Source organism: Zea mays, chromosome 1 (genome assembly GCF_902167145.1).
Source record: "Zea mays cultivar B73 chromosome 1, Zm-B73-REFERENCE-NAM-5.0, whole genome shotgun sequence".
NCBI classification, from domain to species: domain Eukaryota; kingdom Viridiplantae; phylum Streptophyta; class Magnoliopsida; order Poales; family Poaceae; genus Zea; species Zea mays.
In genome coordinates, this window is record NC_050096.1 from 148562354 (window position 1) to 148579607 (window position 17254).

General features: G+C 40.2%; 1 long non-coding RNA gene across 1 annotated transcript; it reads left to right on the forward strand.

The window, feature by feature from the left end:
• The first annotated feature begins 13915 nt into the window (after positions 1-13915).
• On the forward strand, positions 13916-15025 carry LOC103627128 (uncharacterized). The gene is made up of 3 exons (XR_002266746.2): positions 13916-14343; positions 14437-14604; positions 14936-15025. It is a non-coding gene; the product is annotated as an uncharacterized lncRNA (long non-coding RNA).
• The last annotated feature ends 2229 nt before the right edge of the window (positions 15026-17254 follow it).

Genomic DNA, 17254 nt, shown 5'->3' on the forward strand with positions numbered 1-17254 from the left:
AAATCATTAGTCTCACAAGATATAGGCTAAACTCTCCCTCAATTTGTGCATGCAAGAGTACACAAAGTACACTTATGCACTTCAACAATACGAGGTTAAAGAAGATGTTTGCACTATATCTTGGTTGAACATAACATGCTTTACATAGATGATGAAAATTAAACCTATTGAAAGTTTAAGAACTAAAAGTATATCAATTGAAATTCTGAAGGGTAAAGCATGCTAATATGAACCTCAAACCTCATAATGAAGGATATCATATAAATATGTCACTACATCTTCATTATTTGGTTGACAAAAAAGTATAACTCCCTTCTTGAAACACTGTGATCTCTTTTCTCTTTATGATTTCATCCAACCAAGTGATCTTGAACATCTTTCATCGTTTCTTGATTCGATCAATTAAAACTCAATGATTGAAACAACCAAGACCCTTTGTAGATTTTGGATTCATCTTCAAAGAACTTGGGAGGACCTTGTTGAAACACTTAGAAAAGAGAGCATTAGAAACACAAGAGAGGGTTTCACAAATGATGATCCTTATATGTGGATGGAAAATGAATCATCATTATTGAAACCCAAAAGGATAGACTAAATTCCTTTAAATTAGTGCACACATATAGTTGATGTCAAAATTATATGCACTATTGAATATTTTATATTGCAAGGAATTTAACCTATACCATGGTACATCCCACTAAGGATAGAATACTAAAACAACTAAAGGATAGGAAGTTTTCATACCTTGGCCTCTTATCAACTTCATCTTACTTTAGTTCAATAATATCCTTTAAACTTGTGATTTATCCAATTTAAAACAAGCACCATCTCTTAACATAGATTTTCTATGGATAAACTCAACACAAGAGATGGCATTAGTAGCACAAGCACTAGTTTCTTATTTAGCAACCCTTTATATGTGGAAGGTAAGCGAGTTGCTAAAATAGAGAAACCTCATAATATGGACTAAATTTCCTTGAACCCTCATGCACAATATATTTTGAATGACATGGATAATATGCATGGTTATTCAATGAAGTCTAAAGGGTTGACTTAATCCATGTTATGGTGAGTGTCTAATAAAGAAGAATCAAATCCAAATTAACTAGATAGAGAATACGTCACATATTTTTGGATTGTTCACCATATGGTAATATTCATTCATCTTCCAATTGGACCTTTATTTCATAATCAACAACTGATGTATATCCTCAAGTGCTTCTTTTCCCTTAGTGGCTACACAAGTCACAAAAGAGATAAGATTTGAAAATAATTTGCACTTGAGATTCAGTTGTTACCACCCTTGCTACTATCTCCAAAGATGATTTATACATTCATTATCGAGCACCCAACTTGATCCATTGAAGGAGTGATCCTGCAAAACAAGTTTAAACCTCATATCTTGGTACCCAATTTGAATTGGGTCCTTTGAGAATAGTAGTAAGAGCCTTGAGTACCCACACAATCTTTATTGTGGCCTTTCTCTTTGTGTAGGCACCCACATATACTTGACAACCATCTTACATGGTTTCAAGTCAATATTTAATCACATAGATAAAAACTAGAGTTAAGAATAGGAGCCTTTTCTCCTTTTATTAATACATCGTTGTGTTGCCTTCTTGATGATGAACCTTCCTTGACTTTGGGTGCACCTAGCTTATCAAGGTTAGTCGCACAAGCATTCATATCATAAAGACAAGTTATGCATGGAATTTACAACATAGTGATCCAATCCTAGTGAAGCATATGGATACCGATTGAAGTAGATTCCTAAGATATCAATTTGTAGGTTTCCAAAATTTAGAGAGTATGGATCACTAATTGCACCTTTTACAGTTTAAAATCATATCCATGTTAGTGCATATGTATGTGATGAATATCAACAAAAAAGGATTCTTATGCACTTTTAGATTTAACGATAAGGGAATTTTAAACTGCATCAAGAGTAGCCATTTAGAAAACAAAGATTACAATCCATATGAATGAGATACAAATTTACCATTTTGGATTGTCTTAGTATAGCTTACTCAAGGGAAACTTATTCTCTATGGCACAAGTTATATAATGTGCTCCCCCAGATATGTGCATGAAGTATTTGAATGACTTGCCAAATGCACTTTCAATTCAGTTAAGAGTCTCATGAGGAGTACATTACATATATTGTTCAAGGCATGATAAATTTGCAATGAATTAACTTATGCCTAAGAATACTTACCACCATATAGAACGTACCATTTGTTATACCAATTTGACAGATCTTACTATCTGTGGTGGTGTCACCTTAGTATTCTTCTTTTCATCATTTGTGGAGACTTCCTTTTTTGTTATCTCCTTTTCCTTTTAAAACTAGTTGATAAAACACTTTGAAAAGGGGTATTAGTAGTCCAAGGAAGTATTTAATGAATGATGATATCTATATATGAATGGCAAACAAACCATCATTTATGAGACATAAAGGCATAAATTAAATTTCTTTTAAATTAATGCACATGGATGAGTGAATTAATATTATGCACCAATTTACAAATTTAAGCCAAAAAGAATTTAACTTTCATATTGACATTTTTTTTTCATAAAATAGATTATTACCAATTGAAAGAATGCCACTTGAAAGGAACAATTATTGGTCACATACCAAATGAAACAGTAAAAGTCTGCAAAAATAAAGCTGAAAAGGTACTGCACATGTTTCTGAAAAGGTGACCTGACGCGACAAAAAAATGACTGAAAAAGTGCTACAAAAGGTGACCTGACGCCTGAAAAAGGTACTGGCGCAGTCTGAAAAGGCGTCTGAAAAAGGGGGCTGACGCGGTCAGTCAAACGGTCAGACTGACGGGCGCCAGCGGCTCAGACTGCACCAGACCGGTTCAACCGGTCCTGGACACCGGTTCAACCGGTTTCAGCCAGGGGGTTTCCTGGTGAATACCAGCCGAGCTGAAGTTCAACTCAGAAGTTCAGCTGGTCTCCCCAGCTGAACTAGAAAGTTCAGCTGGTCAAACCAGTTGAGCTTGGAATGAATTTAAAAATATTTTTTTTCACAATAAACCTCATTTCAAATTTTAAAATGTACGCATAGATTGAATGACACACTCCATTTGAGAAACACATTCTCATGTTGTGAAACTACATAAATCACTTAGATAAAAACATTAGTCTCACAGCTCTAGTCATATAGAGAATTTCCCTTTTGGTAAGTGCTTTAAGAATTTGAATTTCTTACTTAGCACTCTATTCATTTAAGAACATGGGATAATACTCTTTATGTCTAGGTTATGGCAATAATATGATGAATAACTTGAAATATGCCACAAGATACATACAATCAATTTAGAGCATGTAGATTGTCACAATATAAAAATATAAAGTTGCAATCTACCATATAATTAGATCCTTTCCAAAGCAAGGTAAAATCTTTTAAGTTCATTCTCAAGTGCTTCATTTTTCCTATGTGGCTACAAAAGACACAAAGGAATATACCAATTAAAAGCAATGTGCACTTAAGAGTTAATTGTTACCATCCTTTGGATATCACTTGGTTGTAGGCCTTTTGCTTGATTCCTACAAAGGTTAATCCTTATTCCCTACAACACAAGTTCTTGCTAGAGAAGAATATGAAGTTAGTGATATAACAACTCAATTCATCTTTGGGTCAATCTTAAATGATAGACAATGTAAGATTGATAGCTTGAGATAAGAATTGAGTTAAACCGCTCAAGCACCCCAAAGCTTCATATCATCTCTGGGTACCTGCAAAACTTATTAAGTACATTTTGGTACCCATCTCATGATAGGTCCATCAAGGTTAGCCAATGAGGACTTAGGCACCCAAATAGTCTTGGTCCTAGAATGTGGTGAACTCATCACCTTTCTAGCACAAGAGTCAAATTTGGGTCTCCTAAGCATATTTGAATGTATTGACAAGTTAGGCTTAGGAGTTTTACCCTTTGGACAAACCTTGAATAGATGACCTTTTTCACGACAATTGTAGCAAATGCGATGCTTGTCCTTGCAATGCATTTGCCTTTTGCTTTCATCCTTTTTGATGGTCATCTTTCTTGATCGTGCAAGGTCTTGATTCTTCATGTGGGGGCATGAATCAATTTCATGGCCCTTCTCCTTGCATCCATAGCACCTCCTATCGCTTCTCTTTGATCTTTCTTTGTTGAAGCACATAGGTACATCATTAGAGCAAATCATATGAGCATTAATTTTCTCACCATGGGTTTTGCTCATGCCCTTCTTGGAAAGCTTAGTATTCTTTTGAAGGGGTTTTGTGCATGCTACGGTTGTCCCCTTCTCAAGCTTTTTCACCATATTATCATGGTTACCTTGAGAAGGTTGAGCATGACACTTTCCCTTCAAATGAGTTAAGCTCCTTCTTAGCATTCCAATTTCTTCCTTGAGCTCTTTATTTTCTTGTGTGATAGAAATATCACTAATTCCTGAAATGTCTAGTTCAATGGAAGATTGGCTTTCTTGAAAGCAACATTTGTTAGCACATGATAATATAGTTTCTACTTGAGTACATGTGCATATGTGAGGTTGGTATGATTTCAAATTAGTTAACACAACCTCATGAGCCATTTCTAACATGATATGTGAATCCATCAATTTATTATGAGAGCACACAAGCATATCATGTTTTTCTTGCAAAGCTAGATTTTCAATATTTAGCTTTTCTATTGTGTTCTTGAGCACAACATTTTTATTTTCCAATTGAGCAATATATGATGGATGGTTAACAGCTTTAGTTTGCTCAATTGAAATGTGTTCATACCTTTGGACCAAATCATCATGAGAGCACTTTAGCTTCTCATGCTCTTTGGTCAACTTCTCTAAGTCTTCGATTTTTCTAATGAGGAAGTCTTCTTGCTTATGAAGCATTTCTTTTTGTTCTTCCGCTCTTTCCATGAGTTTGAGCAAGCTCATCCGATTTTTCTTGCTTAGTTGAGCGAAGAATTGTTGAAGATCATCCTCATCTTCACTATCACTTTCTTGCTCCTCCTCATCCTCACTTTCGCTTTCACTGTCACTCCCATTAGCGATAAAGCACATATGAGAAGTGGATTTGAAAGACGAACCTTGTGAAGAGGTGGATTCGTCGTTTGGTCTCCATCGATCATTTTCTTCTTCAATCTTGTTCTTGGCCTCATCTTCCTTCATTTTGAGGAACATTCTTTCAGCGATTCTCATGGCAAGATCTATTGCCCTAGGATCAACATCTGCACCAAAAGATAAAGTCGAGGCAACCTCAACTTTTTCAAGCTTAGAAGCACTTTTGTTTCTTAGTCCCCCCGACATGATCTTTTCCTCACGCGGTTAAGCGTTAGAACGAGGATTAGGCTCTGATACCAATTGAAAGTTGCCTAGAGGGGGGGGGGGGGTGAATAGGCAAGTTAAAACTTTTTCAACAAAAACTAGAAGCAAACTGGGTAAAACTGAATTGATCTCGAAATTCACCCATTTAACTTTGGAAATGAGATGTTCTAAATGATCCACAGGGTTCAAAGTAGTAGATCAGAGAAGGGCACTTCTCAAAATCCACACACCAAAAAGATATAAACAATCTTCCACGGAATGGTGAGAGAACGAAGAACACTAACAAACACAATGAGCAAGAACACAAGAGACACAAGATTTATCCCGAGGTTCGGTCACACCACAAAAGGTGCCCTACTTCCTCGTTGAGGCGCCCACAAAGAGCCGGGTCTCTTTCAACCCTAATCCTCCCTTTGCCGACCACAAAGGTCAAGCCCACACAATAATCTTTGCTCAAACGAGCGGGTAATACAAACTTTCTTGTGGTCTTCCACAAGATTTGGAGACTCACAAGAGACACCTAGTCGTCTAGGAGCTAGAAGCTCCAAGAGTAATGAATCCACAAAGGACTCGATGTAGTACCAAAGCTCGAATCAAGAAGAAGAGCAAGAGAGATTTAGAGATGAAGCACAAAACCGCAGCTCTCAAGCTCACTCAAAGATGTCTCTCCAAAGATTTGAAATGGGAGAGGCAAGAGATGTGTGTGAGAGAGAGAGGGAGGTGTTTCTTGGGTTAGAAATGGAGTTCAAATCGTGCTCACTGCTATGGGGAGAGAGGTAGGAGGTAGTATATATAGGTGGAGCTCAAAACTAGCCGTTGGGCAGATTTTTCTGCCTGAGATCGGTTGAACGGCCCCCTAGGGCGGTTGAACCGCCCCTGGCAGCCTGTCTGCCAGTCTGACTGGCAGACTGACGCGCAGACTGACCGCAGACTGGTCAAAGTTGACCAACACCGGTTGAACCGCCCCTGACAGCTCCTGGTGACCTGTTTGCCAGTCTGACTGGCAGACTGCAGATCAGAGGTCAGAGGGGTCAGAGACCAGCTAAACTGCCCCTCAGGACCAGTTCAACCGGTCTTGACCAGTGAGTTTAGGAGAGAAAACCCCAGCTCAACTGCCCGGAGGCAAGTTCAGCTGGTGTATGGTCAAAGAGGTTCACAACTGAATTTGAGTTCAGCTGAAGTTGAGAAAGCTCTACTCAGCTGAAGTTCAGCTCAGCTGAAAAGCTCAGCTGCAGCTGAAGAAGCTCAACTCAGCTGAAGTCAAGTTCAGCTGGAAAGCTCAGCTGCAGTTGAAGAAGTTCAGTTGCTTTTCAGCAAGAACACTCTAGGTTTCTCAACCCTAACCACGGTCAACAATAGAACGTTAAAGAGATTTTTGCTTTTCAAAAATAGCTTTTGAATAGAGAGGTTTGAGCTTTGGCAAACACCAACCTTCTTTTTGGATCCCCCTTTATAGTACGACGATTCCTATACTCAAGTTAAATAAAATATAATGAAGTAAACTCCTTGAGTCATTGGTGTCTCATGTGTGATTTCTCCATGGCATTGCTTCATAAGGATCACAAACATCTTTGTCTCACCTTTTGAAGCAAACTCAAATCAAACCCTGTGACTTGTACCATATCACCTTATATGAGTTCAAATCATGGCTTCAAGTCACCTTACTGATGCATCAACATGTTATAACTCTTCATAGCTGATTAGTTTATCGACTTAGTGCAAGTACTCTCTTCTTCACCTTAGCCATGGTAGCTTGGTCTACAAGCCGTCGCTTGGCCTTCACCTTCGCTTAGTTCCTCGAAGCCCTTTCCTTGCTATCTTCACCCTATCAAGCCATTCTTGAGTCACATCAAATTGAGCATCCATTGAGAGAATCATTTCTTCAATATTGTGAACCTTGCTTGAATGTCTTCTAGATATAACTATCAAGATCAATCAAGCTCTAGTTTGATTCTCATAGAAGCATATATGGACTGGCAGTAATATGGTCAAGCCAATTCACGATTCCTCATATCTTATTCTCTTTGGCTTGACCAATCCTCTAAATCACTTTGTCCTCTATTCTGGTCATATGTATGTAGTGATTTCTCAGGTCTTGTCCATATATTCAAACCAATATAGAGATCATATTATATCCATTTGCATTGTCTCATTGGTTATATAACCTCGTGTTGAACCTTTGTTCACTGATCATTATACACTATTCAAGTATGTTCATCATACTGAATTTCCTGTTCAACACTTAGCAAACTCGTTAGACCTTTAAATGTGTTGTTATCCAAATCACCAAAACTCACAAAAGGGATGAATGCACTTTCAGGTAGGCACTCAAAGTTTGCTCCCAAAGCTGTTGAAGGGTTTTTACTTGGTTATGACACAAATACAAAGGCATATAGAGTCTTTAACAAATCTTCGGGTTTAGTTGAAGTCTCTAGTGATGTTGTATTTGATGAGACTATTGGATCTCAAAGAGATCTTAATGACATAGATGAACATGAGGTTCTTTCGGACGCAATGAGGACTATGGCGATAGGCGATGTGCAACCACATGAACAACTAGTGTAAGATCAACCTTCTTCCTCAAATATGGTGCAGCTCCCAACTCAAGATTGTCACACCCGGTTTTGGAAGGCAAACCGAATGTGAACCATGTACGTGCCAGGATCAGAAACTCACGTACACAGTGATTACATAGTTGGACATCATCACACATTGCTCAAAGTAAATAGCGGAAAGGTACTTTTATTACAATAGGATGTCTAAGACATCCATAGAGTCTAATACATAGCATAGTCATTAATATCATCAAAGTGCGGAAATACGTAACGTAGCAGATAAGGCCTACACAGACAACTGACTGGGGGTTTGCCACTAAGAAAAACTAAAGGTACTCAGGAAAATGGCCCGAGTCCCCTAAATTATCACAAGATCATCATCGGGATAACATCATCGTATCATAAATATTCACATTATGTTCATTGATTAAGTTAAAGCAATAGCATAAAACTAACCATGATAACCTAAAAGGTAAACAAGGATAAGTAAATACAGACTAGTCAATCCTTAGGTTTCAATAATGTAATGCAGGACAGTGAATTATAGAGTAAATATGACATAATAGGTCAGAGGACACTTGCCTTCACCAGGTTGTTGCTCAGGAAGATCTTCGGCAACACACTCAGGAACCACATGCTGGTCGTTGTCTAAATAAAGCGATCATACATTCAATACATTTGGATAACAACAAATGAACAATACACCAAACATAAGCAACCAAGTGGACACAAGTTTGATAGGACATTATAAACTCAAAAGGTAAACCTAAATGCTAGGGATCAGTATATTTTAGAGATTAATGATTCCCTAGGCATTATGGATTACATAACTTAGATCTACTAATTTTAGTGACACACAAAAAATTATACCAGGGATCAATTCACACATGGCATATTATTAATCTCACAAACATTAAACATCTAATTACCATTAGGGTTTCCTTTTCATTTATTTTATTAAACAAATAAATTATTACCTAAACTAACCTATAGTCTAGGTATAAAATTAAAGTGCACAGACTGTGGATGAACACAATTTATTTGAACAAAGAATATTTCTATGAACATTTTGCAATTTGAACCACTCAATTTGGAGTTCATATGAAAAAATATGAAATAAACAAGTTTTGAAGTTTGAAATACAAAATTAAGTCCAAATCTATGATTATTTAAAAGGGCAGGGGTCTGTTTATAAGAGTCCAGGGGCCTGCGTGCAAAATCAAGGGACGGCGGGCTGATTCTTGGAAACCCGAGGGTTTCTTTAGCAAAACCACCACGCGAAGGAGTACGGGGTCTCCTCAGCCGTCAGATCCACGATCAACAACCGAGATTAGACCACGGGCGAGCGTGCGGGCGCGGGCGCGCACTGACCAGCGGGCCAGGCACTACACCAAAATCATACGCTTCCTACGGTTTTCTAACTTCCTACGGCTTTTATAACAAACGTAGGAAATAAATAACTTCCGAGAGGCAACTGGTAGCTCTAGGAAATAAACATAACTTCCTACGGTATTTTATAAAAGCTGTAGGAAGTTAGCTTTCACATGCTGACTCGTGTGTGCGGTCAAGCGATCCGCTAACTTCTTAGAGACGGCCGTAGGAAGTTAGCATGCACAGCTAACTTCCTACGACCTCCTCTAGGAAGTTAGCTTTCAGTTGCTCATCCGTGGGTGCGGTCAAATGAGCCGCTAACTTCTTGCGGCCGCCTCTAGGAAGTTAGCTGCACATGCTAACTTCCTACGGCCTCCTCTAGGAAGTTAGCTTTCAGCTTTTGACTACGAAAAGCTAACTTCCTACGGCCTGCTCTAGGAAGTAAGATTCTCCTGCTAACTTCCTACGGTCTCCTCTAGGAAGTTAGCTTTCAGTTGCTGATCCACGGGTGCGGTCAAACGAGCCGCTAGCTTTCTACGGCTTTACTCTGGGAAGTTATATTTTTATCTTAACCTGCGTATCTACCTAATTTTAACACCCTAGGTGTTTATCTCTCGTTCAACAACAACAATGGATTGAAGCGTGGGATATCAGTAAATAAAATGGACACTAACTTCTAATCATATTTGTTTATCCCGATTTTGATACGTATCTGTCTCTGTCTATCTAAGCCGTCCAAAAATTATAGAGAAGTTTGGATTTTAGAAATCTTTCAAGATGTTGAACCTATGCTATTTGGATCGATGTAGTACGCGAATATGAGAATTCGATTTTATAATTTTGACCACAATTCGTATCAAGAAAACCAGGCGTAGAGTTATAAATTGAGCTGTTTTCTAGTCGAATATTCAGGTAGCGGCGAAATTCGTTTAAGTTCAACTAAATCGAATGTCTATTAAAACATCGAATCCGATATCGTTTAGTTTGATCCGTCAACATCAGACTAAAACCCTAACCTGGTAATAAATCTATTCCTTACCAGATAATTTTTTGTCTGGTTTCTAAGCAAAGCAAAACCTGTCTAAAATATCCTTGTCCATATTAATTTGGTTTGACATGTTTACACTTCGTAAAAACCCAAATCTCATAATCGGGATTTATACATTTGCTCTTGTTAAAAGCAAAACTTGAAGAGGAAAAAGCCATTTTTTCTTTTTCTCCGCTGCCCTTTTCTCCTTGTCTCATGCCGACCAGGCTTTCAGCCTTATCCACCGCACCCATCTCCAGCTCTCTGGAATTTCTTGCCAGCAGGCAGCAGCCCTCTGCCCTTCTTCCTGCAGTAGAGAGCCGTCGGCCCGTCGCCCCTCCCAAATCCCCTTCTCCCTCACGTCTCTTTCTCTCCCCAAGCCGCTCCTCACCAAGCCCATCTCAGCCGCTCGCTCTAGCCCTCACCTCGTCGGCCCTGGCTGCTGGTCGCCGTCGGCCGCGAGCTCTCCAACGCAGGCGGCTGGCTGCGCCTTCCCCTCACCGGTCATCCCTGCTCCCTTGGCTTCCAAACCATGGCTGCCTCTCCTCCATCTCCTCCCTCTCAGCGCCTCCCTCTCTGCTCCTGCGCTCGAAGCCCAGTACTCTAGCTCGCCAGCGCTCCCTCCCTACTCACCGACCACCAGGAAGGTCCGAGCTCGCCCATCCTCTGCTCGGTTTCAACTTCGGTCGTGCTTGCAGACCGCTCCCTTGCTCCTGCAGCTCGCCCCAACCCCTGACTTGTCGTGTCTTGGGCCGTCGCGGCACTCTCATCTTGCGTCGTCGCCTTATTGCAGTTCTGGTGAGGCCATGTAGTTCTTGTCCTACTCATTTCCCTACCGGTATCAAATCCTTACTGTTGTTTATACGTATGTTTTTGTGTGAGTTGGGAGGTGGTGAAGAAAGGAACTCTAGTGCATCACACACCTTGTGCTTGACGAAATGTTTGAATCAGAATTTATCATCGCATCCGCAGTTTGGTTTAATCATGGTGAGACTCGTTGTTCCTTCTCCATTCATTCCCCACCCGGTACCTATAGCTTGAAGTTGTTATTGTGTGTCTGGGTGTAGATCAGAGTTTCGTAGAAAAAAGATTAAATTAAGTGGTATGTCGTTTATGTTTCAGAGTGTTGTTAGGATTAGCTTCGATACGAATTTTTGATGAAATGACTCCTTATATGTCGTGATATGGTTATATGCGTGTTTGATAGGTAGATGTATGATTTGATATAATATTAGATGGGTTATTACAGGATTATGGGATGAATACTCTTGATAGGCATATAGTGTAGTGTTGTGCCGAGGAATGCACAAGGGAGGTAGTGTTATTGCAAGTAAATTAGCCAATTGTTTTATGAAGCTGAAGATCAGTCTTAGTCATCATTATCTTCTATCATGTTGATTAATCAAAGGTTCAAGGTGAATATGGGTTGTTGTCAGGTAATGCTTGTTTCTCTCTTTTTCCTTTTGTCCTTGTGATGGTATGTTGTATGTGATATATTTGGTGAATAGAGAGAGTGACTTTATATGCATAGTGTAATAAAAATGAGTTCTTCTTGGTGATGATATTGTATGGAATGTGCTTGGATGGATATATGTGTATGCATAGTGTACTTAAATTGATTCTTTGTTTGCATAATGTCAGAGTAGGTTTAAAATACTAGATTATGTGAAGTAAATGGATTCATGGCTATAGAATAGCAGAAATCTATATATGCGATTAGAAAGTGTCAAGCACATGATAATTGTAAAAACCAAATAGGAGCTAAATGGAAAGCTTGCTGTTTGGGACTGCATGTCCAGTTTCGTAAGCAGCTAGTTCAATGAAGTAAACCATGTTTTATGTAGAAATGTTATATAGAAAAGTTGTATATAACTTCTTTATCTTACTTGTGTAAAAATTTCATGGCCATAGGTTTAGTAGTTTAGGAGTTATGATTTTCTTAAGTCCAGTTTCAGAATCTGTCCAAATTCTGTACAGGTTTCAAAAATTGGACTGTTTGGCTAAGCTAAACTAAGAATCAGCCCTTACTAATTATAGAATAATTGTAGTACTTTTCTTAATATTTCCAAAAAGTCTTGGATCACCCTTTTTGGTGATCTATAAGTTAAGTGACAGCTGTTTGAAGTGCGATCTCTGAATCTGTCCAAATTTGGACAGCAGAATCTTTCTCATGTTTTCTGACCTTGATATATATTGAATTAACCTGGGATATTTATAAATGAATTGTAGACAATTATATTATCTTTCTAAAAAGTTTAAGATCACCTGATTTGGATGCCTGAAACTCCAGTTATGGATTTTTGAAGTAAGTAGTCGAATTCTGTCCAAATCTGGACAGAATTTATGTTTAGCACTGTTTGACCTTTCTAAAGGTCGAATCTTGTTCTGATTGTAATAAAAAAGATGTAGAAGACTTTATAAGCTTTCCATAAAGTCCTAGTTTACTATTTTTGCATGAATATCTTGTGAGTTATGAGCTAAACGAATAGTTGTTGTTCTGCTGTCCAAAAATCAGCAAGGATTAACTTGATTGTTTGGAGTTTCTTTTCTGTGAGTATGGTAAACTTAGTAATACGAAGGAGCTTTAGTAGACATGTTTACCTAGTGTTTATAAGGGTAATGTAAATGTCTTATGATTAATAACAATGTGATGTTCCCTTTAATGGCATGGTATGCATGATAACCTGGCACACAAATTTGCAGCTGCGATATTAGGTTGCTCTGTATTTGATGCTTCTGTTGTTTATGTCTTAAGGGTTCCATGCCATTTGGGGGAAGCTCTCCTTTTAGCTTTGAAATACCCATAGGTTCTCTGTGGGGTGCTCGGATGTTGGGGCCCTAGAGCAAATGCAGTGGTCTCATAGTACGAGGCTGTACTTTGACTAATGGGTGTCTCATCAATCGCTTCCTCACAGCCTTGTCTCCAATGACCACAACATTCATTATTTGTGTAATTTTATTGGGCCCTGCATTATATGCTTTTCTATTTAGGTGATTTTGTATCTATCTTTCGCATTGTTGAATAGTTTTAGACTATGTTACATATTTGAAAATGTGTTGACACATTGATATGGGCAAGCAAACTGTATTATATACCTGGTTTGTCTTGTTTGAATTCTGTTTTACTAGGTAGTCAATACACTCATGTACGTTTAATTGTTATTCAGTCCTACCCTGTCTTTGTTGCCACAGCAGCAAAGGTTGCCTCGCACGTCGCCATGTCTGTCTGCTCGCAGCAGAGCTGGGTATAGTTTCTGTTTGCAAAAGTGAATCTTCACATTCAAGCTGCAGTACAGGAAACAACAATATACGGAAGGGTATGGAATTACGAATATATTGGATATTGCATTGTTGTAGAACCATACATGGAAGGATTCTATGATGTAGCTGGCTGCTGTTGGCTTATACTTCTTTCTACTAATGGATTGAAGTAGTAATAATTTGAAACATTTTTTATTTGAGGTGTTTGTAGTTCTATGCTCCTTTTGAAATTATATTTATGATGACAAGGGATTTACATGCATATCTCCAGAACTAGCTATTTACCAATTGATGATTGTTAAAGGGCAGACTTAGTGCTGGAGGCTCCCACACAAGTGGGGTATGGTGAAAGAATAAACCGAGGCAAGCCTAGAGGATGCTTCAAACCCGTGACCTGGTGACTCAGTGAGACAGTTCTCACCACTGCACCAGGCCTGCCTTCTCAATTGATGATTGTTAACAAATAAATTATTTATTCGAATAGCAGACTACTATATAGCCCTTGCTTATTTAGCTTGTCTACTTTAGATGTGTCTTATTTTTCATTTTGTCCTTCATATAAATGCACGTCTTATTTGTCAGATGGTATATGCTTTCGCCTAGAAGCAGGCTTTTTAAATGGACTTTTAGAGGTTGGTGCCAGTGCCACAAAAAGTTCAGGTTTTTCCAATTGTCAACTAGGAAATGACGTCTCTTCAGAACAATCAACAACAATTGATATTCTGGAGAAGATGTTCCTTCCATCAAGTGGTCCATGGCATGCGAATAACGAGTTTGTTTCTGCTGCTCTCAAAAAGTTGCCAGAAAATGGTTTGTTCTGCTCCATATTTTCTGTTGTAGAATAGATTTCATGTGTCATTTAAGGTACGCTAAAATTTTCCTTAATTTGTTCATGTTCTCTAGAACACAGCAGACAATTGCACAGTGCTACCAATGATGTGTTATCCAAGCTTCACGTGGTGATGCGTGCAGTAGATAATCTTCACTTGAAACACATGTAGTTAGCAGGGAACTATCAAAAACAAAGAGATTCGAGTGCCTAGAACAGAGCTGAACAGAAACGTCTGAAAGGTATTTTGTACTTGTTTTGTAGACGGTAATTTTGAGGGGGTTCCATCTTTTAGTAGTACTTGTGTTCTTAATTGAAAGTTCTTTACCAATATTTTAAGTTTTGTTCTATACCCTAGATCATCAAATAAGTTAATATTAATCTCAGTTAAAATGGTGAATGCCTTGTGGCAATAATATGTTCATTATGTTGTGAAACTGTAAATCGATTGTTTCTTGCAGTGGCACTGCCAACACATGGCATACCGATAGTCTGATACTATATTTTGTTCTATTATGTGTACCTAGCTGTCGTGTAATAGTAAACTAACCCAGTATTTATGTACTTCTCAAGAGGAGTTGACTAGTGTTGTTGCCAAGTTGGAAGAAAGCAAACAAAAACTGACAGTATCCTTGGTCTTCACCTCCACCTACCGAACATCAGGTATGCAAATTCATCATCATTTACTTGTTGTTAGTTATATTATGATGTAACTCAACAAATACCATTTGTACATGTATATTAGACCCCTCCTGCTACCTTGCCGACGTATGAACGAGAAGACGGGTTAGACTTTGTCGAAACCCTCTTCACTAGTGGAGGTATCGACCATCACTCGTCACTGTAACCCGATGATGATCGGCGACCGTGAGCTTCCATGTTATTGTGTTCTGATACTTGAGACTTTTATTATGACTATGTATGAGATATTGTCTCTTATTAGTACTAGATGAGATGTATCTTATTATGACTATGGATGAGACTTTTGTGATGTAATTGATGAGACTATGGATTTAAATGTTGTTATGTGATTGTGTGTGAGATGTTTTATGTGAAAATATGTTGTGCTATATAGCTATTGATATATTTGTTATGTTGTGGAATGTGGTGTAAAATAAAAATAAACAACATTTGTAATGCTGGTCAAATTAACTTCCTAGAGGCCAATTGAGCCATAGGAAGTTAGCTAGCTAACTTTCTAGGGGCTACAGTCAGCCGTAGGAAGTTAGCCAGTTAACTTCCTAGGGCTACAATCAGTCGTAGGAAGTTAGTCAGCTGACGGCGCTGACGGCGTGAAGCTACTAATTTCCGAGAACCTACTAACTTTTGAGAGGCTTCTTTGGCTGTAGGAAGTTAGAGAACTTTCTAAAGGGCTCTAGGAAGTTAAGCTAACTTCCGACAAAAAAAAATCTCTGAGAGCCAAACTTCCGACGAGATGGCTTAACTTCTGAGAGTTTAGCTAACTTCCTAGAGTTTAGGGCTAACTTCCTAGGGTTTAGGCTCTAGGAAGTTCACTATTTTGGTGTAGCGAGGTGGTCAGCGATCGGGGCGGGAAAGCGAACTGACCAGTCGGGCCCAGTGCCAGAGACACCAGCCACCGACAGGTGGGGTCCAGGCGTAGGGTGCACGTGCGTGAAGCGGTATCCGGTGATTATCAACGGATACCGCACGATAGAGATCGGACGACCAAAATCGAGCACTGGAGGGTTTAATGGCTGCAGGCGGCACCACTCTTGCTCAGAGCGGTGAGGTCACCGGAGCGGGGGCGGGTGTGGGTTACGGCAGTTTCGAGGCTGTCGGGGTTGGCCAGAATTATCGAGGAGGGCTCGACGAACACGCTGAGGGGGTTTCGGCCACGAGACCGGGGTCAGAGAGGGGAGAATGGCGGAGGGAGAACTCCGGGCGGGTCGATATAACTCCGGCGAGGAATTCCGACCGCTGGGAGAGGCAATCGACCGCGATAGGGCTCGGTCTAGTTCCAGTGGAGGTGGGGGAGCGCTATGGGCCAACATCGGGCACTGGATGGGGTTGGGTTGGCCGGACACCGTGTGGGCGCGATGAGCAAACGCGGTCGCACACCGACGAGGCCAAATTGGCTACGGGTAGGCGTGAATAAGGAAAACCAAGCACATGAACGAACATCTAACCTCGGGGCGAAGCTCGGGGTGGCTTGGCATGGCTTCTGATGGGCTGGGTGACCGGCACGGTGGGCACATGTCTTCAGTGAGCGTGAGCGGAGAGAGCAGAGCGCGAGAGAGGGTGAGCTTGCGTGACATGGGACATGGGAGCTAGTGCGGGTGCGGGCGGGGCTCAAAAGGGAACTGGGGTGCGTGGGCAGGCGACATGGCCGGGGATCTCGACATGCGCGCGCTGGTCCACAGAGGTTCGCGGGGAAGGCGGAGCTGACAGGGCGGTCCCACGGCGCAGCGAGAGGGAGCGGGCGCACGGGGGGAACGGTTCATCGTGCTGACCGGACGGGCCCGCGAGGCAGAGAGGGAAAAAGGCGCGCGGGCGAGGGCGATTGGTGCCGACAGAACGGCCCCACTGGGCAGAGGGAGAGAAGAAGGGAGCACACATGGAGAGAAAACTACCGCTGACAGGTAAACCCACCTGTCAGGCGGCGCGGACGCGCGGGCGCGCGGCCTGGCTGGGCCGAGCTGGGCTGAATTAGTTTTCTCTTTTTCCAGGGAATTTCTAATTGCTTTTCTTTTTATTTTCTCTAGGGTTTTCAATTGAAATTCAAACCAAGTTTCAAATTCAAACTAATTCAACCATGTGCAACAATTCAAAGAATATTTAAGCTCAGCATGATGCAACATTTCATGACTCATATTGTTTTGACAAAATAAATAATTAATCCCTCACTAATTAAGCTAAATCTACCCAAAAGAA